Here is a 13823-nt window from a genome sequence, read left to right on the forward strand (position 1 = left end):
TACAAAGCCCAATAACTGATCAATGATAAGGTATCTCTGTCCAAAGGAAAAACATGTATACATCAACCTATTGTGTAAATCAAAAAGGGCTTTTTAGCATAACATCCTTTACCCACTGTGAAGTTTAAATTGTTATGTGTCATTTTGGCTTAGCTTTGGTGCCCAGTTGCTTCATCAAACACTAATCTAGATGTTGCTGTTAAAGTATTTTTTAAATGTGATTAATATCTGCAATCATTTGACTTTGAGTAAAACAGATTAACTTTAATAACGTCATGGGCCTCATCTAATCAGTTAAAGGGCTTAATAGCAACAACTGAACTTTCGTAGAGAAGAAAGAAATTCCACCTCAAACTGTAACACAGAAATGTTACTTGAGTTTGTAGCCGGCTGGCCTACCCTACAGATTTCAGATTTGCCAGCCTCCACAATCACATCAGCCAATCCCTTAAAATAAATCATCTTACAGATAAATGATACAGATATATATATACACTAAGGGTTCTGGTTTTTTTTGAAAAGCACTAACTGATAACTGCTCCATTTAAAAAAACAAAAAGACTAAAATCACCTCCATTATTAAAAGAAATTTATACAAGACAGATCCCATGATAAGATATTATATTAATGTATACATGTGTATGTTTGTCCACACATGTACTTAACAAAGACTGACCCAAGTATTTTATCAAATAAATTTTCTAGTCAAAAAAAAATTTAATTCAGTAATATTTGTACAGACTCTTAAACTGGTTTTGATGGGGGTGTGAACTGCCTTACCTTCTCTTATTGAAAAAGAAGAATGTAATCAGAGCATCTTTTCCTGACCACATTCTAAATCAGAAGCAATCATCACTTTTGGTCCCCAAGGAGTCCTAGTCTTGACAGAAGGCTGAGGATTCCTGGAGTTGCGCTTACATAACACAAATGTGTTGCATGATCACTAAAATTTATCCCTTTCTCCTAACAATTCATTATAAACCACAAAAACTATGATCACACATCATACTCACTCCTCAGTTTTAAGGCAACTTTTCTTTTCAGTAGGTTGAAATACTACTTACAGGAACATTTCATCTCTAGTATTACTAAAAAAAATGCTGTAGTAGTCGTAAACTCATAAAATTAATAATGACCATATATTATTTAGCAAAGAAATTACTAGTTTTCCAAACTGCGAGTTTAAGATGGTTACAGAAAACTGCTTTATTCATCTTTTAATTTTAACACTTTTAAGTCCTTTCTTTTAAATCTAAATTATTTTGAATTACAGTATTTCTGTGAGTTCTATAAATAGGCCCCCAAAGGGGGGAGAAATTACTAAGAAATAAAGCTTTTCTGTTTCTGCTTCGTAACTGAAACATTGCCACTGATAACAGGTGGAAAATAAAAACAGGAAAGAGAAATACATGGTGTCCAGGATAGATAGTATATATACTCCAAAAACATGAAAGGTAGAACTATAAAGTGAAACTATTCTCCATGAAAATGCCACACAGCCATTTCCTGTAGCTTATGGCCCTGAAATATACGGAATTTCTGACCAAAACAAAAAACAAAACAAAAACAAAAAACAAAAACAAAAAACAAAAAAACAAACTAGCACCTAAGCTATTTTTGAAATATTCTTATAAGGAAATTATACAGGCACCTACTTCACCAACATTCCTGTAAAAGTGATCAGCATGTCACTGCAGAACTAGTGACAGGATATTCTATGTAAATAAAGTTTTTCTACGATGATACAGTCACTTACTGCCACACTGGACTCGTAGTCGTAAACTACTCAGAGCAATGCTGTGTGCAGGGGTAGAGTACTGGAAATGAGCACACTTACTCTTTATGGCGGTCCAGGAGGTCAGGAGGGTGGCTACAAGAGAGAGAAAAGAAGGCCACCAACTTCCATTCTCAGCAAGGACCAAGGATATAGGAGTTCTACAACTGGGAACTAAGCTTCAGGAGGAGGGGAACAACACATGTCTCATCAACCAATATATACACAGGGCCTAGTACCATTTGCTTACTGAATTTAAAGAATTCTGTCAGCCTCATGTGGCCTCAGATTTTCTGACATATCAAAATGGAGATTTAGGCTATGGGATTTGAGAGGAGATCCCATATTCTAAAGGCCTTAGAAAGTCATGTTTTGGGTTCTGTTTTCAGGAAGTGATAAATGAGACTCTCCTTTGACCCTACCCTCTGTACCAGCCTGTACTACCACTTCTTACGTCCTTAAACCTTACTAATCCCCTAACAACACCTGCAGCATATATGCCCAGACTTCCTGGTCCTTTCATTTTTTTCAAGACTTTTAGCCATTTTAAATTACTCGGTTTCAAGTTAAGAACAAATTTTCAGTCTGTGAAAAAGCCATGAAGAGCAATATTCAAACTGAGCCTGGATGTGATTTAGTATAGTGGCTAGAACAGGGAATAGTTTGCACGGATGGCCAAAATTCAAGTCACTCTTAAGCAGTAGTCACTCATTAATCAATTACTGAGGATCTTCATATCACTGATTTAGACCAGCTGCTTGAAAACAGAGTAAAATACAAAATCCTTGTCCTCACAGAGCTCATGATCTAATGGGCATAAAGCACAACCCAGCAGTGAATTTTGATACTTTAAATGGAGATGTGACACCCAGAATAGGCTTCTTGAATAGGATTGCAGGTGTATTTAAACTTACACTTGAACTGGGCTTTGGAGGGCCCACTGGAATAAACCAAATGATGACAGGTTAGTCATTCCAAGTGGATGATGTAGTGTCTCCAAAGACAGGCTCTCGGATTAGCAAAAACAAAAACAAAAACATTTTGCACAATTTTGCAAGAGGGTTTCAGCAGAAGCCTAGTACCCTGGATAGTTCCCCTGCCACGGAAGTGACTAGAGACACAAGCACAGTATACTGACTGGAAGAGGGCTGGAGGACCTCCAGAACTTCAGAATGTCCTATATTGAAATTAAAACTCTTCAGCTTTTAAAATACCTCATTCATTCATGTCCTACATGGACCTCTGGGGTTTTGTGCTTTCTGTACCATCATCCAATGAGCTCAGGTTCACTACTCCTCAGAAATATCCTAGGTGGCAATTCCTTCCTTCTCTTACTAAAGAGTTAGCACACAGTGACTTTACCCTTTATCCCTTCAGCGCCTGAACCTGGGACATTTGAAATTCCCTTAGGGATACTTCGCAATACACTGTTCCTATATCAACTTAAGACTATTACACTGTGGAGCCCTTTATCCTTTCAGAAGCTGAACTGTGTTGATGAAGAAAGTATGTCCTCAATACCACTATATTTACATATTGTGTAATACTGTAGGAAATAACTCTCAAAGTTAATTTTAGCAATAATGTTGCTATAAGTTTATATGCTTGTTATGCACAAATTTCTAATGACTTTCTTAATGGCCCAATATAGTGATCTATATTTTTAATAATACTCCTTTAGGAAGTGCATTCTAACTTTAGTAACTCGTTTATTAACAAATACTTTTAGTGTTCCTGGGTCTTGTGCATATGGATAAAACAACAAAAATCAAAACAAAATCAAAGTAACTATCCTTGAGCTGTCTTCCCAGTAGTTAACACCCTCTTTTAAATCCAGGAATCCTGAAGTGGAGACCCATCAGTTTGGTTATCCATAAAATATCTTGAAACTTTACCTAAAATAAGTAACACTTATCTACATTTCTAATATTGAATTGGAACTACTTTTTCCTTTCCCTAACTGTCTCATCTGATGTTTCTGTATATGCTATATGATTTTCCCCTTTCAAGCCTTTCTTGAATATTCTGGAGAATACTATGTATTAGGAAGCATTACTCACTAAATATATTTCATACATTCAGACTTAATACTCTGGTAATTTGTATAACTATAAATAAAAAGAAGCAAATAAATACAAGAACAGTTTCTAAAGGAAGAACTGCCTAAAATGGTAAAGCCTACACTTGCTTTACTTTTGCCATACCTTTATTCATGTTCACTTGTTTGGTTTGTGATATATCATATGCTGCTGACACCCAAAAGAAACCAAAACACCCAAAACAAACAAACAAACACACACTAAAGCTGTACATACAACAATTAACAACTCATTAACAGAATCAGAGTATTTAACTACTTCCAGGCAATAGTTAATTGCAGGGAATGGGTACATAAGACATGTTAGTCTTTGTTTGGTTGATAGAGAAGGTTATCACTAAGACTCCGAGGAGAGTTGAAGAGGGGTATTCTATTCAGCAGTATCTGAACACATACTGCTGATTTTTTATTAATGAGTATGGAAAATCAGAGAATGTATCATACTATCCACAGTATGCTTCTTTAGGGATTCTATATTCCAAACGTATCATATTCAAGTAAGTTTATGAAGAATGGAGGAGGCAGATCATACTGAAATCAACATTTGACTAGAAAAGGAAAATCGGTGAACCCTAAAGAATGCATATGCACATCCCACACATCTTTGTATACACGTATCACATTTGGGTACCAAACAAAACATGGAAGAACATGTATTTCATTTATTATGGATTAAGTTATTCAGGCACCTTAGGAACCCCAGGAGGTACATTCTTTTTGAAATAGACTGACTTATACATAATAAGCATTTACAAAATGTTTCTTGCCAATGATGATGAGGGAACTCTATCTTGTGACACAGCTGGGTAAAGGAAGATTACATATAGCAAAATAAGTCTCGTGATGGTCAGAAGCTGGTAAGAGACTTGCACTAGAGTCTGGGAAGTGCTCTAGAAACCCAGCTATAAATACTTCCAAGAAGTCCAACCAGCCTGAGTATCTGGGGAAACATGGCAATGTGCCATAAGTAGTTGGCAACATGGTGGTCCAAGAATGAATATTGGAAATGAAGCCTACTTCTAAGAGCTGGTAATATTTAGAGACCCAGAACAGTGATATTTTGGGGAGAGTCTGCCTGGCTCATAAAAGGACTCGGGAAATGAAGTGGTTTTAGACATAGGATCCCAGTCTTTAAAGTAACAAAGTAGGCTCTGTCAAAAGAAAGTCTTTGCTCAAATACTAGGATAAATAGTGAAAATTGGGCAATTTATCAAGATGTACAAAAAAAATTAGGTAAGAATTTAGTTTAAGCTATAAGAAAGAATCATTACTATAAATGTTATAATATTAGGCTGGACATCAAGGGTGGCTGATGCTAACTCTAGAAGTGCTGAGTTAGAAACCAGTCAGTCTTCCCACTACAGAAAAGGATTAATCTTGAATCAGGAGCAAGGCTGAGGCTCCCGTTAGTGATGAAGTGATTTCACCAACAGAAACAAGTTCTGGTAAAAGCTACAAAACAGGCCATAAGTAAAATATTCAGTTAAACTACTGATTTTTTTTTTCTTCGTGTTGATATGCATCTATATTTACTTGTTACTTATTGATTTAAACACATTATAAAATATGTAACTTTGTACAGTCAGTCTAGTAAGAGGGCTTCAGAATAATGAAATTCAACTCTTCAATTATCCATGGACTTCTACAAAATCAGCCTTTAAGTACTTCCTTTGCTATAAACATTTGAACATTGATTAAACCCACGTTTAAATAAATAATCTGAAGATTAAAAGCCAAAAGAAACTAAGTTGATACTACCCTGTAATCATATATCCCCTTGCTTGAACAAGGTACCCAAAGCTGTGTCAACCTTTCCAGAAGATAAGCTGTATAACTCCAAATATGGAGAATATCTAATGTTCGAACATTCTCTACATAAAGGCACTCAATCTGCAAATTATACTTGTTTACATATTAAATTTTTGTTAACTAATTGGGAGATTCTGACCAGATGGGGCAAGAGAATTATGACTGAATGGCAGGGAGGGCACATAATAACCATATAGAAAAGCAAATTAAGAAGAGACCTTCAGCCTTGCAAGATCTCCATCACTTATTCAATCACCGGAAAAGCAACAACAGCATCACTGAAGAGAGTAGCACCAGCATAAGCAATGCACAGGCAGTGCTGAGCCTTGAGTTAAATCAAGAATAAAGAGAAGATACACTCCTCCACATTCTCTGTCTACTGGTTTCATAATTTCTGCATCAGCGTGATTTAAAAAAAAATAAAATAAAAAAGTTTGGCTTAGCTAGGCAGACCATAGAACACAACCTCAGTTTCCTCATTTCTACTAAAACATTTACACAAGAACAACTTTATAATCTTAGAAGAAATACATGGCATCATACATACAGAGTGCTTATCATGTTAGACCAGATCAGCACATTAGAGCCACTGCTGTTGTTAATGAAATGTATCTCATCATTTGCAAAACAGAAAGGAAAGCAGTACCTGTATTTACATATGTCCTAGGACTCCTTGGGTTATAAAATGTTTTCTAAAGTATCTTTCTTTGGAAAAACATAAAACATCTTTATGATGATGGCGCACACTTACTCAACCAACATCTACTGGGCACCAATTGTGTGTTAATCTTTGATAACATAATATTGAACCAATCACTAAATACACATGAAATTAATATTTCAGTAAGTACTGCAAGGTAGAGGAATACAGAATTAAAACAATATATAATGGGGCAACTGATGTAACAAAGGAGGCCAAGGAACGTTTCCTTAGGGAGGGAATGACTGACCCCATAACTGAAATAGAGAAAAGGGTTGAGGGAGAGAAAGAGAGAGAGGCAGGAAGGAGGGAGAGAAGGAGAGAAAGAGGGCTACTAAAAGAGTTACAGGATATGAACACATTATCTTACATAGTGAAAGATGTACAGATGTGGTCTAAAATTTATTTCAGTACTAGCACTTTGAGAACATTCCACACATGTGATGCTATTGTTGCACAGTTGTCATATTATAAAGATGATTATTCCATTCCCAGTCCAAAAATACCACATAAGAGTCAACAAGATTAAATAGAAAATGGTCAAGCTTTGTATGCTGTGCATATTTTTATGACTACCAGGAAGGCCTCGCCTGAGGTCTTTAGGGTCCAGCAAATTCTACACTTCTTAAATTACTTCCCCAATCGATAGCAAATATATGCACAAGAATTAGGAATTCTTGGAATCATGGAATTCCTTTCTTAAATATACTTAGAATCTGTATATACAGTTAAAATGAAAATCATCTGATGGAGAGTGTCATACTTTCCAGACCTCAATAGTTAAACCTTAGTCATCTCCAAGAGCTAAAGAAAAGTACTTAGCTCCAAAACAGGTGGAAGACACAGCCTTCAAGTTTTACTATAAAATACTCTAGGTCAGTAGTTCTCAAACTTGAGAGTGCAAAAAAATCACATAGAGGACCTCAACCCAGAATTTCTAATTCAGTTTGTGGTGGAATTAGCATTTTAAGGAGTTCACTGCTGCTGCCGGTCAGGGAACCACATTTTGAGAACCACTGGTCTTATGTAAAAATTTGTCATTAAACAAAAATGTGGAGAAAGGAGAACCCTCTTACACTGTTGGTAGGAATGTAAACTAGTACAGACACTCTGGAAAACAGTATGGAAGTTCCTCAAGAAGTTAAAAATAGAACTACTCTACAATAGCAATTGTACTATTAAGTATTTATCCACAAGATACAAAACTGATTCAAAGGGGGACCTGCACCCTAATGTTTACAGCAGCAATGTCCACAGAAAGAGCCCAGATGTCCACTGACAGATGAATGGATAAAGAAGATGTAGTATATATATCCAGTGGATTACTACTCAACCATCAAAAGAAATGAAACCTTGCCATTTGCAACGACGTGGATTAAAGGGTATTATGCTCAGCAAAATAAGTAAAACAAAGACAAATACATACAATTTCCACCCATATGTGGAATTTAGGAAACAAAATAGATGAACACAGGGAGAGGAAAAATAAAATAAGATAAAAACAGAGAGGGAGACAAACCATAAGAGACTCTTAATCACAGGAAACAAACTGAGGGTTGTTGGAGGGGAGGTGGAGCGGGGAGGATGGAGTAACTGGGTGATGGGCATTAAGGAGGACACGTGATATAAGGAGCACTAAGTGTTATACGTAACTGATGAATCACTAAATTCTACCCATGAAACTAATAATATACTATATGTTAACTAAATTGAATTTAAATAGGAAATTTTTAAAAATCTAGCCTGTACTAATACTGAATTAAAAAACAAAAACAAAACAATCCACGGTCTATACTGACCTGAGAGGGAAAGCTTTCCATCAGAGATGAATGCCAGCCCATAAATGTAAAAAAAGAATTATAAAATCACCACTTTCTAACCCCAAATGTTCTATTTCAGGTCAGAATCAATAGATCCCAAAACCATTCAGTGAAAAGTTGCTAGGAAACAGGATATTCACGTAACTTTAAAAAAAAAAAATAACTATTATAGAGTCTGCACTTGTGACAAGCACCAGAAATTGTGTGTAAGTGCTACAACATTAAATTGTACACCTGAAACCAATATTACGTTGTATGTTAACAAGAATTTAAATAAAAACTTTAAAAAAGAGACTTTGCCATAAGTTAATGTTTCCTTTAAATTTTAACTGGTATCAGAACATAGTTACAGTGTTCAAAAATTTTAATCAGCTTAATTAAAATTTAAAAAATGTTTAATGCAGTTTAAATATGTAAAACCAAAGCCATGTTTTAAGTTAACCCAGGTAGAAGGCTAGGCATTTGGTCAAACTGTATCGTCAATGATCAAAGCAGAAATCCTTCTTAAAAAAATGTAACATCATACCACAGATACTAGTGAACAGTTTCAACCACCATTTTTCTTTCTTTCTTTCTCCTTCTTTTTTTTAATTTTTCTTTCTTTCATCCATTTTATTTAGCTCACATGAAAAAGCTTAAAATGCAATACAGTCCTTTAAAAATAAGAACTGTTAACAATCTCTTGGTACTGTATCAACTGCTGTATCAACAGTTTAGATTGGTCAGCTTTATATTTTTATATTACATTTAGTTTAAACTACTTATTGAAGAATGGTTCATTAGGGTGTTTTGTATCAATTTCCCCATTCTTTTTCACAGCTTCCCCCACCTCAGACTTCATGTTTTATTGTTAACTGACACTCTTGCATAGTGAAGATAATATTTCTGATAGAAGTATATGTCTTCAATATAAAGCAAACAGATTTTGTCACTATCCAATAGGGAAATAATGCAGAAGCTGTCAGTCATACACCAGGAGAGATTACATTATCAAAGTGATACACTTGTGACATATAGTCTAAAACCAAACTCAAAAGAGACCAATTAAAGATAGCCTGGTTTCTACTGTTACTATGTTGGAAATCATCCCACTTCTACATGAATATGAAACTGGTGATTTAATAAGCTTTTCGCTTTTGTAATAATTCTTATCTATTCACTGTTAACAGAATATATATATGAAAATCTTTTAATCCACATAATCTGAAAGTAATTCTATTCTGTTATCTATTGAAAGTCATATCTAATATTTGTACTATTTCTTTACTGTCACCATAACATACTTCTGGGGTATCCTATTGAAAAGACAGGCTGAAAATCAACTCAGATGTTTCCTCCTATGTTCTTAAAATGAAAAAATTCATTTTAAACAGTTTTATGTTTCTACAAAAGCAAACATATATACAAAGAAAAAATAACTAAGTTCGGAATGCTTAGAGACAGGACATGCTCTCATTGTTAATATCATCTATGTATCAGAAGATAGTCTAAAAAATCTTTAAAATCACTACAATTCTAAAATTATTCCCCATGAGCCCTGCTTCCTAACTCTATATTCATGAAAAATAATGTAAAGATATATTAACCACTGTGAGTGCATTCTAGTAACTTTAAAATAAAAATATTACAGAAAATGTTATTTAATGGATTATACATTTTATATAAAGAATAAATATTAAGCATTTAATGAACGGTGGCTATTAAAATAGTTATTCTTTTACATATCTCATTCTATTTTCCTTTAGAGCAAATCTAAGGAGAGTTGGTTAAGGATGTACCTCAAACATCTCAATTTTTTATACCTGCCACCTTGATACTAATACCATGTTCAACACTTTCGTGTGATAAGGTACATCTAAACATTTCAAGTATCCTATGCAACTATATGTTGAGCATTCTCTTCACTAAAAGGCAATATAAAATCAAAGATTTGTATTCTTAGGTACAGAAATTCAATTAATTTCAACAATGGGAGTATACAGAATGTTTGTACATCAAAAACCAACTCACCATTCCCTTCCCACAACAAATTCAACCTCTCTGCAATATCTAAATGTATTTCAAACAAACTTATTTCCCCTTATATCTTTCATTCTTTTCTATAATTCCAGGAGACTTGCAACTTACACTTCATATTTTCATCCACAAGCCATTAATCCCATTTATACTTTAAGATCAAGACCAAGCAAGTCTTACCTAAGCCTGAAGCCTTTCAGACAAAACTCAGTATGAAATGTAATTGTTATGCTCTGAATTCCTGCAGTCCTTGATAGGCAGGCAGTCTCTTACTATGATGGGTTAACATGCATCAGCTTTGTCCCAGTTGGAGGGTAAGCTCCTGAAAGGAAGGGAGCAAGGAAGTCTTATGCTCCTCCGCAATTCCTAGATAGTTCCTGGCACGACAACCCTTTATTAATGAGTACTATGTTGAGTAATGAAATGCAATGAAGAGTTGAGTAACAATGAAATATAATAAAAAGTTTTTCATTTTCTACTTCATGAGTTTCATATAAATTAATATTCTATAGGATAAATAATATATAGTTTAAAGTAGTAAACAGTTACTGGTTCTCTAACAATGTCAAAAACCCAAATCATTTGTAGAGACGACTTCTTAATGACCGCAGTAATACAATTCATCAAGTACACTTTTAAATTCCTCATTTTATCTACATTCCAACAATTCAGGAAAGTTAAGGTAGCAAACCTCAAAGTGGGGCTCTCAGTCTAAGTTCTAACGTAAAATATAAAACTGCACATGCTCCAATGTTGAAAGTGTATCTTATTTATTTCCTTCAGTAATCTCTACACCCAACATGAGGCTGGAACTCAAGACCCGATAACAAAAGTCACATGCTCTACTGACTGAGCCAGCCAGGCACTAGGAAGCTGTACTTTTAACCAATATGAATCTAACTAAATTAAAAGAACAAATTCTTAACTCTATTCTGTCTTCAAAATAAACAGAACTGTTAAGGAAAGCTACTTTCCCATTGAAAACAAAAACCACCACCAACAATTGGCATGTTCTGATCAAAGTACGAAGATCCTAATTAATATCAAATGAAGACAAATCACTCTGACAATAGGTTGACCACTTTACTTCTCTTTCTTCTCCGTGAAATTAATGAAGGGGTGGTTGGAATTTCAATGTTTTAAAAACACTGCGCTTGGCAGGCACTTAGAGACATTCCAATTTAAAATAATAAAGATACTGCCCTACGCCCTCTGTCACAGCCCAGTCCTAGGTTCTCTAAAAGCACAGGTTACTACTTCTAAGAACAAATTTGCTAAAGCGTAATTGGTAGACACTGCCCCGCATCATCTCTAAGCTTCTTGTCTTTGGAATTGGTACCTGTTTTAAAGTAAACAGAAAAAAAGAAAGAAAGAAATTGTGTTGAAACCTAGATTAATAGTATTTTAGGTCTTTCTTTAATAGTTCGTAATCAGTAGTAATCCACATAAACTCACCTAGGTGTCTTGTTCTCTTTCCTCCCCAGGGCTTTTAATAAAACCAGGCTTACAGTAAAACATGTGTGCATTATTTTTAATAGCCTTTCTTAGGGGAAGAGATGGGAGAATATGTTACATTTCAGTGGGAAGGTGTTCAACTGTAAAATATGAAAAATGAGAGCTACTGAAACCAAGTAGGTACTTTGCCTCTTGTGAGTCCTACTGATGGCCGTAAGAGGTAAGAGAAGTGGAGAACAAGTACATAAAAACATTAAAGGGCAAGAGATCAGTGCCTTCTAAGAAACATTTTTTTTCTACCTGTAAAAAGACGAGTGCTTTCTGACTTCACTGCATATTCCAGATCCCACGGGGGGGGGGGGGGGGGTACCAGAATTGCTTCTAATTCTGAGAAAAGAAGAGGAGAAATGGGAGAGATGAAGAGAGAAACGAAAGAGGGAGGACGAGGAGAGAGAAGCTCAGCATACACTGAAGGAAACCCCGAGAAATTTCACAACTCTTTGCCATAAATAGCCTTTCTTCTCACTCTGGATACCTCCTCCTTTACATCAGCAAGCTCAGCCTCCACGCGCAGAGAAGCACCATTCACAAATCCCTCCGTCACCCCTTCGTGCAACCCTACCCCTTGATGGCACCGCCTGTACGAGTCCCTGGGACACACGCCAAAAGCTGAGGGGGCCCCAGGGTTTCACCTCAAGGCTGATTATCTCGTCAGGTGAGCCAAAGCATTGATTAGTCATGAGCGCGAATGCACACGAATGAGCGTGCACGCACACACACACACACACACACACCCCTCCCTGGAGCCCTTGACGCGCCACCACAAAGCAATTTGTTCCCACTAAGTCGCTGCTGTTCCTGCCGCCGCTGGGGAGGGTCTCGCCTCCAATCCAGGAAGCTAGCGCCCGAGGACACGCAGGCGGAGGCAAAAGGCGGTCCCGGCTCCGGCACTGCGGCTCCAAGCGGAGCCCCGGGCTCCCCGCCCCCCCTTCCTCCCCCTCGCCGCCGCCCCCGCCCGGGCGCCCGCACACCGGGGTGCCAGCGCTGGCCGACCGCCCCTACCTGCGGGACACGAGCGGCGAAGGAGGGGAGCGGCCCGGAACCTGCGCCAACTCTTGCCCCTGGCCGGCCGCGCTCCGCATCGCCCTGAAGCGGCGGCCGCGGCCACTCGGAGCAGAGCGCTCAGGAGCGCGGAGGAAAAGGCCACGCAGCGCTCGAGGAGTCGCGGGCCGACAGCGAGCGAGCCCGTCCGCCCCCCACCCACCCTGCCTGCAAGGCCAGGTCGCCGCGCCGCGCACTCCGGGCCCGCTGCCGGCGCCCCGGGCCTGGGCGGGGGCTGCTCCAGGGCGGCCCGGGCTCGGCGCGGTCACCTGCCGGGCAGTCACCCCGCGTCCGCCGGGGTCTGGCCCCAGCGCCAACGGCGACGCAACGCGCGACCCTCCGGGCGCGGGGGCACCGGGGGCGTTACTACCTTGAAGGGCTCCGCGCCGCTTGTTAAGGTTCCTCCCGGGCACTCAGAAATGTATGTCTTCGGGGCACGGGGGTGTCCTTCCTGGTCCCCTCCTCTGCCCTCCCTCCCCTTCTCAGCTGTTGGGCTCCTTTTCTCCACTCCCAGTTGCACAGAGTCGAGCTGCGTTTTTTAATAATCCTCCTCCTGCTGCTGCCTGCGCCAGCAGAGCTGCTCTGCCTGAGCCACCGCTTCCCAGTCAGTCATGTTGTTGAGAGAGAGGAGAGAGAGAGAGAGACGGATTGGCAGTCGGTCGGCGACTATTTGTGGTGAGAGAGAGGAGAGCAGAGCAAGAGGAGGGCAGGGGAGGGACGTGGGGAGGCGCTTCCAAGTATGTGAGTGCGCGGAGTGTGACTGTGTGAGGAGCGCCGGAGCCACCTCCACGGCAGGCCGCGCTCCCCGACTGTGAAGAGGGCGGCGGCGAGTGGGCCTTTATAGGGATGGGGCGGGGGGGTTATTGAGCGGGAGGAAGGGGGGAGGCTTCGAGGGCGGCGCCCGGCCAACTGCGTCTGCTGGTTACCACGCACGCATACTCATACATTAACGCGCGCACACCCAGGGCTGGCCCGTTGCTGAGTTTTCATTTTAAGGGAAGCCGTTTCCGACTGCGCTGACTTGGCTTTCCCCTTAGCCCATCCTTAGTT

The 13823-nt window shown here is 38.8% G+C and overlaps 1 protein-coding gene across 2 annotated transcripts in view; it reads right to left on the bottom strand.

Annotated features, from left to right (window-relative positions):
- Nucleotides 1–13562, bottom strand: part of CCSER1 (coiled-coil serine rich protein 1) — a 753833-nt gene extending 740271 nt beyond the window's left edge. For both annotated transcript variants that reach the window (XM_059172757.1, XM_059172747.1), the window contains exon 1: nucleotides 13144–13562. The gene's annotated coding sequence lies outside the window, so the exon portion shown is untranslated. The remainder of the gene's footprint in view (nucleotides 1–13143) is intronic.
- Nucleotides 13563–13823: the final 261 nt, after the last annotated feature.

Source organism: Mustela lutreola, chromosome 1 (genome assembly GCF_030435805.1).
Source record: "Mustela lutreola isolate mMusLut2 chromosome 1, mMusLut2.pri, whole genome shotgun sequence".
Classification (NCBI taxonomy): domain Eukaryota; kingdom Metazoa; phylum Chordata; class Mammalia; order Carnivora; family Mustelidae; genus Mustela; species Mustela lutreola.